Here is a 19,203-nt window from a genome sequence, read left to right on the forward strand (position 1 = left end):
GCGAGAAATGATGGGACAGGCAGCAGCACGGAGACATACAGACAAAAGGTTAGGGGGAGGATGGAGGACAGAGAAAATAAGAGAAATGGGACAGGGAGTGGGACAGAGATCATACAATCATAAAATGGTTTGGGTTGGAAGGGACCTTTAGAGGCCATCCAGTGCAACCCCCCTGCAGCGAGCAGGGACATCTGCAGCTCAGTCAGGTCGCTCAGAGCCCCGTCCAGCCTGGCCTTGAATGTGTCTATGGATGGGGCCCCCCACCTCTCTGGGCAACCTGTGCCAGTGTTTCACCACCCTCACAGTAAAAAATATTTTCCTTTTATCCAGCCTAAATATCCCCTCCTTTAGTTTAAAACCATCACCCCTTGTCCTGTCACAACAGGCCTTGCTAAAGAGGTTGCCCCTATCTTTCCTATGGTCCCCCTTTAAGCACTGGGAGGCCGCAATAAGGTCTCCCCGCAGCCTTCTCTTCTCCAGGCTGAACAACCCCAGCTCTCCCAGCCTGTCCTCAGATCATTTTTGTGCCCCCTCTGGCCCCGCTCCAACAGGTCCGTGTCCTTCTGTGCTGAGGACCCCAGAGCTGGACACAGCACTGCAGGGGGTGCCTCACCAGAGCGGAGCAGAGGGGCAGAACCCCCTCCCTCGCCCTGCTGCCCATGGTGCTGGGGATGCAGCCCAGGGGACGGCTGGCCTTCTGGGCTGCAAGTGCACGTTGTTTGCTCATGTCCAGCTTTTCATCCACCAGCACCCCCAAGCCCTTCTCTGCAGGGCTGCTCTCAATCCCTCCATCCCCCAGCCTGTGTTGGTATCAGGCGTTGCCCTGACCCAGGTGCAGGACCTTGCACTTGGCCTTGTTGGAACCTCATGAGGTTCTCACAGGCCCACCTCTCCTGCTTGTCCAGGTCTCTCTGGATGACCTCCCGTTCTTCAGGTGTGTCACCTGCACCGCTCAGCTTGGTGTCATCTGCAAACTTGCTGAGGATGCTCTCGATCCCACTGTCTGTGTCACTGATGAAGATATTAAACACTACCAGTCCCAGACCGCAGTACAGACCCCTGAGGGCACCACTTGTCACTGGGTCTCCATCTGGATATCGAGCCATTGACCATGACCTCTGAGTGTGACCATCCATCCAATTCCTTATCCACCTAACAGTCCACCCATCAAATCCATATCTCTCCAGTTTAAAAAGAAGGATGCTGTGGGAGAATGTGTCAAAGGCCTTACAGAAGCCCAGACAGACGACATCTGTAGCTCTTCCCTTGTCCACTGATGCGGTCACTCCATCACAGAAGGCCAGTGGGTTGGTCAGACAGGACTTGCCCTTGGTGAAGCCCTGCTGGCTGCCTTGGATCACCTCCCTGTCCTCCATGTGCCTTAGCATGGCTTCTAGGAGGGTCCATGATCTTCGCCGGCACAGAGGTGAGGCTGACAGGTCGGGAGTTCCCTGGGTCCTCCTTTCTACCCTTTGTAAAGATAGGCACAATGTTTCCCTTCTTCCCATCCCCAGGGACTTCCCCTGACTGCCATGACTTCGCAAATATCATGGAGAGTGGCTTAGTGACTACATCAGCCAATTCCATCAGGACTCTCGGATGCATCTCATCAGGTCCCATAGACGTGTGTATATTCAGGTTCCTCAGGCGGTCATGACCTGATCTTCCCCTACAGTGGGAGGGACTTTATCCCCTTGGACTCCATCCTGTGGCCCATCAACCTGGGAGGGGTGAGGAGAGAAGTTAGCAGTGAAGAGTGAGGCAAAAAAGTTGTTGAGTACCTCAGCCTTCTCCTCATCTGTTGATACTAGGCCTTTCCTTTTCTGGTTGATGTACCTGTAGAAGCTTTTCTCATTATTCTTTGCATCCCTCACCAAATCCAGCTCCAGCTGCGCCTTGGCCCTCCTGACCCCATCCCTACACAACCGGGGCAGCATCCCTATCCTCTTCCCAGGGTACCTGTCCCTGCTTCCTCTGCCTGTGCAGTTCCCTCTTGTCCTTTAGTTTGACCAGCAGGTCTCGACTCAGCCATGCTGGTCTCTTGCCTTGATTTCCTGATTTCTTACACTGGGAACTGAGAGCTCTTGTGCTCTATGGAACGGTCCTTAAAGACCTGCCAGCTCTCTGCCGCTCCTTGCCCCTGAGGACCGTTTCCCAGGGGGTCCTGCTGACTAAGATGGAGAAAGAAACATTAGAGACATTGAGAGGAGGAGAGTGACAGGACCAAGGCAGAGAGGTGGAGAAAAGGGAAGGGGAAGGGGAAGGGGAAGGGGAAGGGGAGGGGAGGGAGGGAGGGGAGGGAGGGGAGGGAAGGGAAGGGAAGGGAAGGGAAGGGATGGAAGGGAAGGGAAGGGAAGGGAAGGGAGGGAAGGGAAGGGAAGGGAAGGAAGGGGAAGGGAAGGGAAGGGAAGGGAAGGGAAAGGGAAGGGAAGGGAAGGGAAGGGAAGGGAAGGGAAGGGAAGGGAAGGAAGGGAAGGGAAGGGAAGGAGGGAAGGGAAGGAAAGGAAAGGAAAAGGAAAGGAAAGGAAAGGAAAGGAAAGGAAAGGAAAGGAAAGGAAAGGAAAGGAAAGGAAAGGAAAGGAAAGGAAAGGAAAGGAAAGGAAAGGAAAGGAAAGGAAAGGAAAGGAAAGGAAAGGAAAGGAAAGGAAAGGAAAGGAAAGGAAAGGAAAGGAAAGGAAAGGAAAGGAAAGGAAAGGAAAGGAAAGGAAAGGAAAGGAAAGGAAAGGAAAGGAAAGGAAAGGACAAAGAGATCAAAAAGGAAACAACAGCGATGGGTGCAGGACAGAGATGGAGGATAAAAAAAGGAGGGAGAGGAAGCAGAACAAAAGCACAGAGAGAAAAAGGGAGTGGTAGAACAAGAGAGGTAAAGGGAGAGAGGAAGAGGGAGCAGGATAGAAGAATAGAGAAAATAGGAGAGGTTCATGGAAGCAAAACAAGTAGTCACAGCAGCATGGGAAAGAGATGGGGCCAGGAGAAGGGCAGGGATGGCCTGGGATGCACAAGAGGGGTGACAGGGCCTGAGGGCCCAGGACTCAAAGCAGCTCTTGCTCTCAGTGCTGTTGGGGAATTTGCCAGTTCTGATGCTTCTTTCTCCTTCTTTCCTCCCTCTTCTGTAACTCCAGTCACTTGGCCGTCCTCCACCTAAGAGAATGCATGGCTGTCTTACAGCTTTTATGAGATGAGGCCTCCTAGACACGCAGCCTCACTCACTCGTGCACTTCCCGGACATACCACGCTTTGGGTTATGTGTACAGACCCTGTGGTGCACACTAACGGTCTGGTCTGCTGTGGACTACAAAGAGAGATCCTTCCTCACCCAGAGACACAGGTTTTCTCTTGCCTGCAGTGCAAGGGAGCTGCCAGCCAGATGGCCTTCACTTTCTTCTCCTTTACCTTTCTCTGGCCTCTCCAGCTTCAGCCACGGCAGCTCCTGTCCACAGCCAGGACATGTTCAACCTGCCCCTTTTCACCCCCACACCTTGAGGAGAGTGAGGCCAGGCAGGGACAACCCACGCAAGCTTGAGGTGGCTGCTGTCAACAGCATCCCCAGGGGAGGCACGGACAACCGCATCCTCAGCACAGCCTCTGGGAGAGGGAAAGAGGAAGCAGTGACTGTTATTAACATTGATCGACCATGACCAACGCCTCTCCTTCCGCAGGGGCTTCTGGACACACCGCTCCTTCCCTGCTGCACTGCTGCTAACAGCACCCACATTCAGGAATAATCCAGCACGTTTGAGAGCCAGCTTGTGGCTTTCACAACACAGCCTGGGGACAGCCTGGGACTACACAACAGGCTTCAGGGGAGGTGCTGGAGCTGGGGGCAGGTACATGGGGCAAGTAGGGCCAGGGGAGGCTCAGGGGGAGCTCTGGTGGATTACGGAGACACCCAGCACCTACACCCTGCAGGGGGCTGTCCACTTTCTTCCTATCTTCCCTTCTCTCAGCTCTTGGGTAACTCTCTGGGGCTACCTTGACCTGGCTTGCCTCCAGCAGAGTGGGCAGTGCCGGGTCCTGCCCTTGGGTCACACCAACCCCAGGCAGCGCCCCAGGCCTGGGGCAGAGGGGCTGGGAAGTGCCTGGCGGAGAAGGCCCTGGGGGGGCTGGCTGACAGCCGGCTGGGCATGAGCCAGCAGTGCCCGGGTGGCCAAGGAGGCCACCAGCCCCCGGGCTTGTGTCAGCACTGGTGTGGCCAGCAGGAGCCGGGCAGGGATGGGGCCCCTGTGCTCGGCACTGGGGAGGCCCCACCTCGAATGCTGGGCTCAGGTTTGGGCCCCTCGGGACAAGAAGGGCCTTGAGGGGCTGGAGCGTGTCCAGAGAAGGGCAGCGGGGCTGGGGCAGGGTCTGGAGCACAAGTGTGCTGGGGGGCGGCTGAGGGGACTGGGGGGGTTTAGCCTGGAGAAGGGGGGGCTGAGGGGAGCCCTTCTCGCTCTCTGCAGCTGCCTGAGAGGGGCTGGAGTGAGGGGGGGGCTGGTCTCTGCTCCCAAGTCACCAGTGACAGGACGAGAGGGAACGGCCTCAGGCTGCGTCAGGGGAGGTTTAGGTTGGGTGTGAGGGAAAATGCCTTCCCTGCCAGAGGGGTCAGGCCCTGGCACAGGCTGCCCCGAGAGGTGGGGGAGTCACCGTCCCTGGGGGTATTTAAAAGATCTGTAGCCGTGGCACTTCGGGGCATGGTTTAGGGGGCCTGGGGGTGTTGGGTTGGTGGTTGGACTTGATGATCCGAGAGGTCTTTTCCAACCTTAATGAGCCTGTGGTTCTATCCCGCCACCCCCGGGCAGCCAGCAGGCCGGAGACACGTCTGCACCCGCCATGGGGCTCGCTCGCCCCGCTGGTGCTCCAGGCCCTCCTGCGGGGCCGCACGCTGCCCCGCACACCGGCCCCGCCAAGGAGCGAAGGCGGCGGCGCGGCTGCAGTACCGCGCCTCGGCCACCGGGCGGCGGCGTGGTCTCGACTGTTCGTTCCCGACGGCAGCAGAAGGCGCAGCACCGGTACGGCCGCCCCGCTGGTACCGTCCGGAGCGGGCAGCTGCCGCCGGCGGCGCGGAGCTGACGTCCCGCTGCCCCTTCCCACGCCAGCCCCGGCAGGAGCAGCCGTCGCCTCCGCACCAAAAAGGGTCCAAGCGGCTCGATCATTCCAGTCCTTCGCTTGCAAGTGCTTTGAGACTCTGGCGGTTGTTCCTGTCCACGCAGCCCGTTCCCGAGGGAGGAGACAGAGCACAGGCACCGTGTAGGACACGGTCGTGCTGTTGGCCCGTGTCATCTGGTCGTGTCCCCCGCCCCCTCGGGGACAGCCTGTGGCACCAGGGTTGTGGCAGTGACGGCAGCAAGTCAACAGGCGCTGGGGGCAGATTTAAAAAAAAACAAGGCAACACAGAGGGCAGCCTGGAGACAAGCGAGAGGAGACTGAAAGCGAAAGAGGCTGAGGAGGCTGGAGGAGACTGAAAGAGGCTGTGTGAGGGGGCAGCTCTGTTCAGCAGGAACCAGTTCGCCAGAGCAGACCAGATGCAAGGGGCTGATCTGCAAACGAGGGGTACGCTGGTGGTCCTTGGGCTTTGTTGCTTGCACCTTCCCGCACCTTTGCGCTATCAATAACCTGCTCTCCTAGTCCTGCGTACGCACACGGCGCCCTGGGCAGGGCTTGGCGCTCAGATAAGAGACGCTGCACGACGTTACTTACCGCTCTGCCCTCCAGTGTGCAAAGTAATTAGGCACGAAACGGGGAAAGCAAAGAGGCATGTTGGTATGTTGGAGGTCCTCAGCAGATGAACGCGGAGGCCTGGAGGTTCGATCTTAGCTCGGCACAGGAGCGTAGCGCTGCACTCCCTGCCGCTCCTGCCTGCGAGCGTTTGCCTTTTGCCACCTGCAACACACAATATTGGTAGGCTGGATGGGCGGTTCTGCCACTGTGGTGGGTGAGCAGCTCAGGTCCTTTGGCTGCATCATTTGTTTCCTTAAAACAAACACAACTCTGTTTCTTTAATTCAGACCCCTCTAAATACCTCCTGGTCTGTAAGCCGGCAACACAGCTGAAATACAGGTGCTGGTAGAAATCTAGCTGTCATCTTGCTTTGATGGCAAAAGGCCTTTGTAACTTCAACCCAATTGTTTTGGCATCAAGACTGTAAGGCAAGAAATACACCTCTGCTTGAACAAGCAAGACACCTGCCAAATAGCTGTGCACGGTGATACGTGGCTGCCTGTGGCCAACACCTTTTTCTGCTAAAACCAGAGCACAGATCCCCTGTGATGAGCCATTGGCAGTGCAGACCGTACCTCAGCTTTCCCTGCACCAGGTCCCCAAACAACAGCGTCTTTGACTGGCGTCTGCAGCAGCCTCTTGTCATCCCAGCTCCTTGCCCTTGAGAACACGGCTGCCTGTAGCAGCAGCAGAACCACTGCTGCCCAGAGGGGAAAGGAATGACTTGGTGTAAAGCTCTCCAGGCTGCCTGTATCCCATGCGGAGTCACAGAGTCCCAGAATCCCAGACCGGCAGGGGCTGGAAGGGCCCTCTGGAGCTCACCCCGTCCCACCCCTGCTGGAGCAGGCACCCCCAGAGCAGGGGCACAGGGCCGCGTCCAGGCGGGGGGTGAATGTCTCCAGGGAAGGGACCCCACAGCCTCCCTGGGCAGCCTGTGCCCCTGCTCTGGCACCCGCACAGGGAAGGGGTTTGTCCTCATGTTCAGGGGGAACTTCCCATGTTCCAGCTTGTGCCCGTGGCCCCTTGGCCTGGTGTTGGGCACCACTGAAAAGAGTCCGGCCCCATCCCCCTGACACCCACCCTTCAGGTATTTATAGTTATTTATTAAATCCCCCCCTCAGCCTTCTCTTCTCCAGGCAACAGCCAATGACCTCTGCAGCCTATACACAGGGCCAAGCTAACAACCTGAGAAGGAGTCACAGGGTGTAGCAGTTTTTGCGACAACCGTACTTCCCAGCCTAACTGGACATAGTAAGAGGCAAGAAAAAGGGCCTGCTGGGTGCCTGGAGAGGCAGAATCGCTGTAGATTGTGCCACGGCTGTTTTCACTCTCTGTCTTTGGTGGAGTTCCTTCCCAGAGGTTGGCAGACAGGTATGCTTGCACAGCATGAGTACTGCTGCTTATGGAGCAAAAGACACCATAAAGCAGCAATTAAGAACAAGGATGGCCTGTCAAGATGGTAGGAATAACATGGAGAGCCTACAGCATTAGCCAGGCAGGGCTTGCAACTAACCCGGTGTCATGGTTTAATCCCAGCTGGCAGCTTAGCACCACAGCTGCTTGCTCACTGTCCGTGCCCACCCCCTGGTGGGCTGGGGAGAGAATCAGAAGGGCAAAAGTGAGAAAATTCATGGGTTGAGATAAAAACAGTTTAAGAATTAAAAAGAAACAACAAATTGTAAGGGGGGGGGGGGGCAGAGAATGAGAGAAAATTAAAACCCAAGAAAGGCAAGTGACACCAATGCAAACGATTGCCCACCACCTACCCATCGATGCCCTGCCAGTCCCTGAGCAGTGCCCCCCTGCGCCAACCTCCCCCCCCATTTTATTATTGAGCATGACATCATATGGTATCCCTGTGGCCTGTTGGGGTCAGCTGCCCCATCTGTGTCCCCTCCCAACTTTCTGTGAATGCCAGCGTGGCATGGGGGGGTGGACGGGAGAACGGAGGGAGGGGGCAGTGGAGGCACAAGATAGAAGGGCGGGGGGGCGGGGTGTCACGTGGGAAAAACACTTTTCTGGGGAAGACTCACATGGGGAAAAGACTCACGTGAGGTATGTTTCGGTAGAGAGGGGGACAGAGAGACACACAGAGGGGGACAGGATGGGGAGATGGACATGGTGGGGGAACCGGGGGGAGAGAGACAGAGGGGGAGAGACGGACACGAGGGGGAGAGACAGACACGGTGAGGGGGAAATGGGGTGGAGGGGGAGACTGGGCACATCTTGCTCAATGGACCTTCTGGGGCTGCATCACCTCTCAAGATGCAGGAGGGAAGGGACAATCATCCCCCCCCACCAAGGCTGTGTAGGGCCAAGACCCTGAGACAGGTGCAGGGAAGGTCCTAGAGCCAGGCTGAGGGTTGTGACCAGGCAGACGTTTTTTCTGGTGGGGGGCAGGTGCTGGGTTTCCTGCATTGGCATCGGTAGCACAGACCCAGCCCAGACATCATACAGACCCCCTCACCCTCTCTGTCCTGCAGCTCTCACCAGATGAGACCCTGGGAAGACAGAGGGGCCAAAGACACAGGAATTTCTTCCCTTCAGTGGAAATGTATAAAATGCCTTTTAGTTAGCAATGAAAAGAGCAGTGACACCTGCCGCTGTGGTGGCTCTCAGGTCAGCAGGTGGAATGCTGTTCTGCCAAGGTGTGTTGCACGGTGATGCCAGCTCCACCTCTGTAACATCGCAACGAAGATGCGCCGCCCCATCCCATCCCCAGCACTGCATGGGCAGCAGTTCCCCTTTGAACACTGTGTACGACAGGACTCAGAGGATCAGCCAGCCTGAAAGAGACCCCAAGAGCAGCAGCTGAAAGGGGCCCTGGAAAAAGGGGTGCATTTTGCAGAGGAGGGGAGGCAAAAAGCCCCCTAGCCCAGCTTGCAGTGCCCCAAGCCCAACAGCATTGCCTCTGTTAACCCCACAAGAGCTGCATTTGTCCCAGGGCAGGACGAATAGGTCCACAGCGAAGCCCAGGGGTCCTAGGGCAGGGGGATAGCACAGCTCATCCCTGAGTCATGTCACGCACCACAGGAGACAGTCAGGGTGTCATGGTTGCTGTGTGCGGCGTCAGGGCTCTGGCACTCGTTCTGCCCCTTTGTTTCTGTCTGGCATTTCTGATCCTGTCCATGTCTATGGGTGCCAAGAGCTTGCCATTGTACCAAGCCATGGGGTGCTGCCACAACAAGTGGGAGCCTCAGCACCTAAGGGTCATGCTTTCTCCTGGAAGTATCATGCTCCAGAATGGGTCCAGGGACAGCAGGGCTGTCTCTGCAGCTGCGAAGGTCCAGGCAGGAGGGAAAGGCAGGACAGTGTGCAACATCAGTGCAACAGCATGCGTGGTGGGAGCCCTCAACTCTGAGCACATAGGCTGGGATGGGGGGAGAGGGCAGAACCCCAAAGCTCACAGGGGTTTCTATGGCACTAGTGGGATTTTGGGGGACTGTTTAATCATTCAGAGGGATGTCAGGACTGGTGCCCAGTGCCCAGTGCTGCCTGGCATCTTTTGAGCCAGGAGACACATGGAGGCACAGCAGAGTCACACCATGCCCCGCTGCTGCTTAAGGGACCACCAAGGCCTGTTGCCTTGTTCAGCAGGAACTGCCCAGCACCCCAGGGGCTGTCATCATAAATCTGTAAGCAGAGACTCATCAGCAAGGACAAGGGCTTGAGCTGAAAGGAGAAAAGGAAGAAGGGATGAGCACCTCTGGGATGCACCTTCCAAGTCTCCTGCAGCGTCCCTAGCATAGAGAGGAGTAATGCTGGCCTTGGACATAAGCCATCCAGGGAGGCAGGTTTGGCAAGGCCTGCCAGGTCCCTGAGACACCCACCAGCAACTCCCCATTCCCATGGCATCCTAATCCTCACCACATTCATACCCACCAGGCTCACTGGACCCCAGTTTCCTTCCTCCCCCAAAAATGGGACCATCCCAAGGATTAAGCCCTGAGCCTATGTTGTGACAGGGACAACCACTGCTCCATCCAAATCTTCTCAGCCTGGAAGGATAAACAAACTTCTCCACTTCCCTGGGCAGAGCAAAGCCCCATCCAGACATGCCTCAGAGAGGTAAAAGGGGTGAGTGCCCAGCAATGCTTGGAGCCTCTGTCCTCCAGCTCCTAAAGCTCACTGGGCTCTTTGGGGACACAGGCTGTCCATCCCCTGGGAGGACAGCAGGCACCAGACCCCCCTATGCTCCCTACCAGCTCCCTTTGTCACACTCACCCAGAAGGAGCAGAGCTCTGTTCCCTGCCATCCCAGGCTTTCATTAAATGGCCTTCCCTATTGTTGTGGTGATGATGATGACGACGCAAAGAAACAAGCCCTGCTAACCAGAAGCCTCTGTGTTGCTGTAATGACAGTGCCTGAATGCATTTTTGTTTCTTGTTCCTCACTTCATAGAGGATTCAGGGCTCACTCTGTCCCTGGAACCCACATCCCTATAAAGCCTCTGCTTCATATAACCGCTCTGAGATCACTCCTCCACTCCCTTGGGACATTCTGCTCCTCCTGTGTGGCTGTTGGCATTTGCTGTTTTTTTTCCACCCAGAGAAAAGGGGTTTTGGCAGATTCTTCACTCATAAGACTTTTGCTACATGTTGTTTCCTGCCTTCCCCAGCATCTTGGAGTCCATCCACAAGCCAGCACCTGCCTAGCCGTCAAGCAGCAGGAGTCTCGGGCTCTTCTGGCGTCATGTTTGTGGTTTCTTTGGAGCTTTCTCCCTGCCTTCCCAGAAAAACTTTCCCTACACTGGAGATCAAGCACCAATGGGAAAAAAGGGGGCTTGTTTCTGCTACTTGCCCCTGTCATGGATCAGGTTGGATGGGTTGCGACAGGCACAGGACTAGTTATGGGACCCTGTGCACCATGCAGCTTCTTGTCGAAACCACATTTCAGCAGCGCTGCCCTGAAACATGTAAGTGAAGCACAGACCAAGTCTGACCCATGGTCTTTGCCTGCATCTGATTTATCATTTGAGCATGTTCCATTGGCTTTGGGACAGACAGACCAGAAACACAACCAAAAGCACCAAAGTAACCCTGAACTTGAAGCTCATCTTCACTAAAGGAGCCAAGACCTTGAATTTATTAACTTTCCAGGAACCAAGGTGTGCTGCAGAAAACTCCTCCACACCTCCAAGAGCTTTGCAGGAGGACACACAGTGCCATCAAAAAAAAAAAAAAAAACCAAAAGCTTATTCTAATTTTTGACATAGGCTGACTTCCTGTGAGGAATTCATAGCCTCGAAAGGAAGGAAAAGATCCTGTATGTGTTCAGGTACTGTGTTGAGGGGAAGTTTTATTACCATTTTCTCCATCCTTTTCTGAATTTGATTCTTGGGACATTGATTTTGCTTCTGTGTTTTGGATTCTTATTCTGCTTTCAGCCTGAGGTACAACTGTTACCTTCTGGTGCAAGAGCTCTGAAAGTGGCAACCAAGACCGCCCAGCAGATGAAGCCCCCAGGACGAAAGGGCTGCCATGAAAGCATCTCAAGACACCCAAGCCCAATTACCCACAAAGCCCCTTATGCAATTAACAGAGGTAGTCTGCCGATGGGAAGAACCACATGGTGTGATGTGGTGACTCAGAGATCTCAAATAGATACCTTACAGCTACAGAAACTGGTGCTAAAAACACAATAGATAAACAAGGACAAGAGAGCATAACTGCCATGACTGATAATAAGCAAGCCTCATTGGACAGTTAAGGGAAAAAAGCAAAACTGGGATATTAGAGAAGGCTTGCATGTCCAGGGACTGCGATAAAGACAAGACCCCTGGACAGAGACCATTAGGAGCAGGGGTCATGTACATACTCTTCTCCAAGGGATTCCAGGGAAGACTGTGCCAGAAATCTGCAATGGACATAAGGGCCTCGTCAAGGCCTCTAAGTAGCAGTGACCATGACATCTGCATGGACGGTGAAGGGATGGACATGAAAATTAAGTCAGGAAACATGGTGACTAAAAGGCACAAGTGAGCAGAGATTGCAGAGTTCTGGACAGTATATTTTAATGTACATCTTACATACCGAATGAGGAATGGGGACTATTCCCTCTGTGGCCTGCTTTGTATGGCCAGTCCTCCTACCTCTCTAGCCCTTAGTGTCTCTGAGCCATAGGGCCGACAGAGTTTCCTGTGTTCACACCTAAGCCATGATATGTCCCTACTAAAATAGCCTTAAAACCACCTTATGCCCTCCATTACCACTTAACTCCAAACAGCCCATCATCGACGTCTGCTGTATTGTTGCCAGCGCCCATCTGGCAGTCAGCCCGTGCACGGTAGCCTGGAGGCCTGGGCAGCTGACACTGCATTTCTCGTAACTTCATCGTACATCGTATTGACTGCAGAGCGACTGAAACAGAGCAGACCTCACTGACAGCTGTATCCAACTGCAAAACTAACCTGAGGATGACTGATGAAACTGCTGCCTCCCCTTCCCAACCATCCCTCAGTCCCAAAACTTTAGAAATGCCTCCTCTTCTTCTGAAACGCTGGGGAAGGAACCCCACCCCTTCCCAACAGTTCCTGCCCTGTATTTGTGTCCCTGAACCCAGGCAGCGCCCCAGGCCTGGGGCAGAGGGGCTGGGAAGTGCCCGGCGGAGAAGGCCCTGGGGGTGCTGGCTGACAGCCGGCTGGGCATGAGCCAGCAGTGCCCGGGTGGCCAAGGAGGCCACCAGCCCCCGGGCTTGTGTCAGCACTGGGGTGGCCAGCAGCCGCCGGGCAGGGATGGGGCCCCTGTGCTCGGCCCTGGGGAGGCCCCACCTCGAGTGCTGGGCTCAGGTTTGGGCCCCTCGGGACAAGAAGGGCCTTGAGGGGCTGGAGCGTGTCCAGAGAAGGGCAGCGGGGCTGGGGCAGGGTCTGGAGCACAAGTGTGCTGGGGGGCGGCTGGGGGGGCTGGGGGGGTTTAGCCTGGAGAAGGGGGGGCTGAGGGGAGCCCTTCTCGCTCCCTGCAGCTGCCTGAGAGGGGCTGGAGTGAGGGGGGGGCTGGTCTCTGCTCCCAAGTCACCAGTGACGGGACGAGAGGGAACGGCCTCAGGCTGCGCCAGGGGAGGTTTAGGTTGGAGATGAGGGAAAATGTCTTCCCTGCCAGAGGGGTCAGGCCCTGGCACAGGCTGCCCCGAGAGGTGGGGGAGTCGCCGTCCCTGGGGGTATTTAAAAAACGTGTAGCCGTGGCACTTCAGGTCATGGTTTAGGAGGCCTGGGGGTGTTGGGTTGGCAGTTGGACTTGATGATCCTAGAGGTCTTTTCCAACCTTAATGATTCTGTGATTTTATGATTTATGACCGGCTGCTCCTCAGGAGCTGCTCTTCCAAGCCCTGCCCTGCCTCCGCCAGGTACCTCCTGTCCTCCAACATCCCACAGGCTTTAGGCTCTGCTATAGGGCCACATAGTAAGTGAATTTCAGACACAGCCAGGAAGGGGCCCACTGCAGGCTGCAAACGCTCTAGGGACAACATGGTACTGTATGGGCAATCAGGAAAGGTGACGAGCTGTCCCATGCTGTGAAAAACACTATGGCTAATATGCCTGCTGCTTTCTTGAGAAATGCTAGAACTCCATATACAGATGCATACAGGATGCTCACCCTAACCCCTGCTAGATGATCTCACCATCAGTCATATAGAAAAAGATGATGTTAACAACTTTAACAGTATCCAACACAACCAATGAAAAAAAAAAACTAAGGTTCCTCTACAGTAATCTCAGAAATGCCAAAAAACTGCAATGCACCTAAAGTTAAAAAAACAAGAATGCAGAATATTAAACCACCTTGCAGCTCCTGAACACCCTGTATACAATCATCGATCCAAGAACCAGCGCTGCACAACATATGCACTATAGACCCTGCTCACCCTTGACTCACCCCGAAGCTCTGACCTCGGGCAGACACCTCGGCCGCTGCACATCAGAACACTCGGCCCAAACTGCTCGGCCAGCCCAGGGCTGCAGTTGCCTGAAGGAGCAGAGCACCCACCCCAAAGCGGCCCAGGAGCAGCTGGAGCTCCCTGCGGGGATAGCCGGCAGGTCATGCCCCCCGACCCCTGCGAAAGGGGTGGGCAGGCACCAGGGGGCCGCAAGGCGGCCGAAGGAGCAGCGGCGGTGTTCGGCTCTGGCCCACACACCACGCAGAAATGGACCATTACTGGAAATCGTGATACCTGCTCTTCTGCTACAACTTTGTCTAGCGCACCAGCTGTGTGACCGCGTTGGTAGTTAATTTTAGTGGGACAAACGCAAACTTGTATTGAAATAGATAAAAATAGCTTAAGATTATACTAACCCATGTGGGAAAGCAGTTCATTAAATGCAATAGCAACATTACTGGCAGAACTGACGTGCTTTAGTTTCCTGTTGAAGAAACCAAACGCTATGCGGTTACAATTAATTTCTAGTGAGACCAGACATATTTTTTAACTTCTACCAGAGCTACGTTCTGGTTAGGACTGAATGACAAAGCAGAACTAGATCCCACATGAATCCTTTCTCAAACATATCTCTGGTTGCAAAGTGAATTAGTTATGGTAAGTCACCAGTAACTCTGAGTCACTGAGACTCCTTCATGGTCTAACTCCCTTAACAGAAACGGACAAGGCCCCAAGGCTAGAAAACACCCCCAAAAGCATGGAAATACAAGAAATGCATCTTGTAGGAGGACTACAAAGGCAAGAGAAGGCTCTTGCCTTCTCTGAAAATAAAACAAGGAGATCTGAGCTGACAAGAAATATCTTTGGGGTACCAGGGACTCAACAGAAATGTACTAGAAGCCATAGAAATGAAAAGACTGCTCTGGAGCACAAAGATGGCTTCAGAAAAGGTTTTGACAGAACAGGAGACATCATCACAGGGGTTACAGAGGTCCTGAGGGGGCCAGAGAGACCTAAGAAGTCATAGGGCCACAATGAGGACTCAAAAAGGAATTTAACAAAGTACAGATACCCTCAGGGGGCTGAATGCCAAACAGGTGGAAGGACAAAAAGACCACCCTGGTTAACAGCTGAGGACTCAGGAGGGGTTCTGAGGAAAGAAAGGAGTGAAAGTCCCCCCCAAGCCACAACAGGGCTCTGGGCACTGGATATGTCTCAGGAGAGCTTAGCAAAGGGAGCACAGGAGTCTCAAGGCAGGGCAGAGAGACCAAAGAAGCCTCAGAGACAACAATGAGGAACTCTGAAGATTTCAACAAATTACAGATGTGTCGGGGGGGTAGGGGCTGAATGGAGGTACTCAAAATGGCAAAGAGGCACTGAAAGAGGAATCCTAGATAGCGTAGAGGATAAAATGTATGTTCTGGGCTGCAAAGAAGGCATTAAGAATGGTTCTGAGGGAGCAAGGGGAGTCCAAAGTGCACTACAGAGATCAAAGAGGGCTGTGGTGCCCAAGGAAGGTCTCAAGAGACATCATGACATATGGTACCTATGGCTTCTGCCAAGGTTTGCCAAAGCCCACAAGAGGTCCTGCTGCCTTCCAGAGTCTCCAACAGCTCCTGCTGGGCTTTTCGGACACCCACGTGGGGCTCATCTGCCTTCCAGAGTCTCTGACAGCTTTTGCTGGGTTTGCCAAGACCCACAGGGGGCCCTGCTTCTCTCCAGAGTGCCTCGGGGCGTTTGCTGGGCTTTGCCAATGCCTGGGCAGGGCTCTGCTGCCTTCAAGAGTGTCTGATGGATTTAGTGGGGCTTTGCTGAAGCCCACAAGGGACCCTGGTGCCTTCTAGAGAACCCCAGGGCTTTTGCTGGCTTTGCCAAGGCCCGTATCAGGCCCTAGTCCTCTCCAGTGTCTGATGTCTTTTCCTGGGCTTTGCCAAAGCCCACGAGGGGCCCTGCTTCTCTTCAGAGTGCCCCAGGGCTTTTACCACACTTTGCTCATGTCCAGACAGGGCTCTCCTTCATTCCAGAGAGCATGACGGCTTTAGCCAGGCTTTGTTGAATCCCACAAGAGGCCCTGCTGCCTTCCAGAGTCACCAACAGCTTTTGCCAGGCTTTCCTAAGGCCCATGTGGGGCTCTGCTGCCTTCCAGAGTGTCTTGATGGCTTTTCTCAGGCTTTCCCAATGCCCACAGGGGCCCTGCTTCCTTCTAGAGTGCCTCAGGGCTTTTGCTGGGCTTTGCCGACACCTGCGTGTGGGATGCTCAGGGGGGTTATGTGGATGGGTGCAGGGTGTGGGGCTTGGGGCTGGGGGCCAGATTTGGGTCTGGGTGCAAATTGGTGCTGAGCGGAGTATGGTGCTGGGTGTAGGTGGGTGCAAGGGAAGGCAGAGGGAGTGCAGAGTGGACACAGGGGGAGTGCTGGGGGTAGTGCCGGGTGCGCGTAGGGTGGCTGTGGGGATTGCAGGTGGGAACTGGGGCTCAGCTGTCACGGTGCCCTGCAGTGCTCGGCCAAGCACAGGCCAGGGGTGCAGCACATGGCAGTGGCGTGCCTGGCTGTGGATGCCAAGGCAACACCGGCAGAGACAACAGAGCAGATGAATGTCACCTCCTGGAGTGGTCCCCAGACCTACAGCCCTGCATAAGCCCTCCCCCACCCTCTACCTCTCCCACTGGTTCATCACAGGAGCCCCTGAGTCCCCACACCTGGCCGTGGAGTGCCCTGTCCCCCCATCCCACAGATGCCTACCTGTGAGCTTCCCTCCCCCTCACCATGGATGCCTGGCCATGGGGTACCCATGCCCCCACAGTGCTCCCAAGCATGCCGAGGGCACCTAGGCATGGGAGGCACAGTGCCTGACCCCCAAGAAGACCTTCAGCACCCTCTGTGCCCCCCAATTCAAACCCAGCACCAAGCATTCCTGCAACACCCACCCCTGCACCCTGGAGCTCAGTAAGGGGCAGGAGGGGGCCTGGGGTGCCAGGATGCTGGTGGCCCCAGTACCCTGCCCCTCAGTTTCCCCCCACCAGCAGACAATAGTTGCAGGGACACATAATCCAGCTGTGCAGTGGTGGTCCAGGCCCAGTTCTACGTCTGCTGGGCCACCCGTGCCCACAACCCACCACCACCACCCCTGGCCCACAGCTCCCCGGGGCCCCGCAGTCACCCCTGGCCTGCAGGATGCCTCCAGAGGGACAGCAGTCCCATGGGGCAAATTAATATGGCAACCCATCTGCTTCCAATAGGGATATGGGGGCATGGGCTATGCAACACACATGCCCCTGTCAGGGGCCATGCTTCTCTCTGGCCTGTCCCCAGTGTCCCCATAGGCACTGCCCCAGGACATCCCAGAGTCCTGCCTGTTCCCTGCACCACTCCTGGGCACCCCACAGGACATGCACATCAGTGCTGGGGTGCACGGGGCACCCCCAGCCCTAGCAGGGTGTGGGACTGAGGCTGAGCCAAGTGGGACAAGGCTATTCAGGGCACAGGTCACGGGGCTGTTAGCAGCATGCCAGATGTGGGGCTGGGGACTGGGTGCTGGCCGCAGGCATGGGTGCTGCTGGAACACCATGTCCTGCCAGCACATTCCTGCCTGAGTCACTGTCGGCGCCTGCCTGGGCAAGTCCACAGCCACAGCCCCACAGCAGCCCCACGCTGGCGCCACGCAAGGCCCACGCCAGCACCACTCCACGCCCTGCAGCTAAGCTAGCCCCACACACACGCACTCAAACCCTGCCCCGATCCGTGCATATGCACATGTATAAGTGCCCATATCCCCACTCACCCCTATGCCCCCCCACGTTATAAACCCTACAACTGCAGAGCCCCACCCACAACCTGTACCCCCCCACACCCTATACACATATCCTATACGCCTTATAACCCCCATACCCTGTACTCCCTCAAGCCACACAAACACTGCTGTATCCCACGCTCACACTATTTACACCCCCATACCTCAATATGCACACCCTGCACACCTCATAACTCCCATGCCGGGAGGAATGAGGCATCCAGGCAAGGAGGAGGAGGAGGGAGGCCTTTGTCAGGGGAGCCTTCTGCCCAGGGCCAGGCTTGTGAGCCGGGGGAGGCGAAGGGTGGGGGGTGTTTCTGCTAGCACCCTGGTGTCACCCCAGGGCCTGGGAGGGGGATGGGCCACACCGGATGCCTGGGTTCCTGGAAGAGGTCCACATGACTTCCCATATGCTATTATCAGCCCGTGTTGCTGGGCAGAGTTTTGCCAGGTGGGCCAGAACCCAAGGGTGCACACCAACACCCAGCCCTGGCACCCTGAGAGGGGCCAGAGCAGGTGGGGGCAGTGGGGCCCAACCCCTGGGCTCAGCCCACAGAGGGGACCGGAGCCCACTGTCCCTCCCCGCAGGGGATGGCATGGGACCCAAGACGACCACCCAGCTGGCCTGGTGACACACCCTTCCGCTGGGAGTCGGGGGGGGGGGGGGGGGGGCTGAAGCCTGACAGGCTCATTACAGCCGTGAAGTGACACCTCACCCCACCCCCGCCTGCTGAAACCAATAACCAAATATTTGTCATCTCAGCCCAAATGAGTCACCCGCCCACATGCCCCACAGCCTTCCCCCACAGGGACAATTCCAGGGAGCTTGTGGGGGGGAAGGGCAGGTGGTCCCCGGCACCCACTCATGGCCACCCTGACAAGCCCAGGGCTGTTTCTCTGGGGGGAGGGCAGTGCCAGAAAGCCCCTCTCCCCCCAAAGCCTCTGCGTTTCAAGGACCTGCCCCTGAAGTGGGGAAGGAACTGTCCACACCCAGTCACCCTGACTCAACTCCCAGGGGCTCCTCAGACCCAGCTCCACACTGACCCCCCCAACCCCTGCAAGACACTGGCTTTGGGAAGGGGCTGGCAGCACTGCCCTGCCCCACAGATGGGGGAAGCACTGTGCCAGCAAGATAGGGGCACAGCTGCCAAGCAGCTTCCCCAACCACCTAGAACCCCCCCCAGAGAGGAAAGGGACACATTTGGGGCAAAAGCAGCCCAGGCTCCCGTCACGAGAAATAACATATTACCCAGGCCCCTAACACAGGACTGGGGCCACCAAGCCAGAAGTGGGCAGGAATTGGGATTTTTTTTTTGCCCAGCCAGGGGATTTTCTGCATTTGCATGTAGCCCCCACCCACAAGCAGCATACATCAATGTGGGCTTTCAGACAACCACCCTGCCAGAGGCAGCAAGGCCAGATCCTGGTTCAGCCCCATGTGGTGCAGCAGAGAGCAGGAGGGGGAGGGTGCTACTTATCCAGTGCTTCCCACTCCCAGCACCAGGCAGCATCCAAAAGCACAGCAAATGAGTGAGAAATGCCCACCTCCCTCTTTCCCAGGAATCCCAGGCAAAGGGGGACCCCAAATCATCCAGGCTAGGTGCTAAAAATGCCCCTAACCTGCAACCCCCGCCCCACACACCATCAGACACAGCGGCCGCTTTAATTCCCCCCCACACCCTCTTATTTACACAAAAGGTTCGGAGAAGTCAAAGCCGGCTTCTGCGAAAAGCCCTCGCTGGAGCGGAAGAGGAAGCCCCAGTTTATCGGCACCAAGCCAGGCATTATCAGAGCGCTGCGGCTTCCAGGAAGCCCTAGCAGCCCCGACACCCCCCACCCACCAGC

General features: G+C 56.1%; 1 long non-coding RNA gene across 1 annotated transcript; it reads right to left on the reverse strand.

Annotated features, from left to right (window-relative positions):
- Nucleotides 1-2,519: 2,519 nt before the first annotated feature.
- On the reverse strand, nt 2,520-17,354 carry LOC135318077 (uncharacterized). Its single transcript, XR_010376528.1, has 3 exons — nt 8,295-17,354; nt 5,999-6,118; nt 2,520-5,859 (listed from the first exon to the last, which is right to left on the reverse strand). It is a non-coding gene; the product is annotated as an uncharacterized LOC135318077 (long non-coding RNA).
- Between the last annotated feature and the right edge of the window lie 1,849 nt (nt 17,355-19,203).

This window comes from Phalacrocorax carbo, chromosome 28 (genome assembly GCF_963921805.1).
Source record: "Phalacrocorax carbo chromosome 28, bPhaCar2.1, whole genome shotgun sequence".
In the NCBI taxonomy this organism is placed as follows: Eukaryota; Metazoa; Chordata; class Aves; order Suliformes; family Phalacrocoracidae; genus Phalacrocorax; species Phalacrocorax carbo.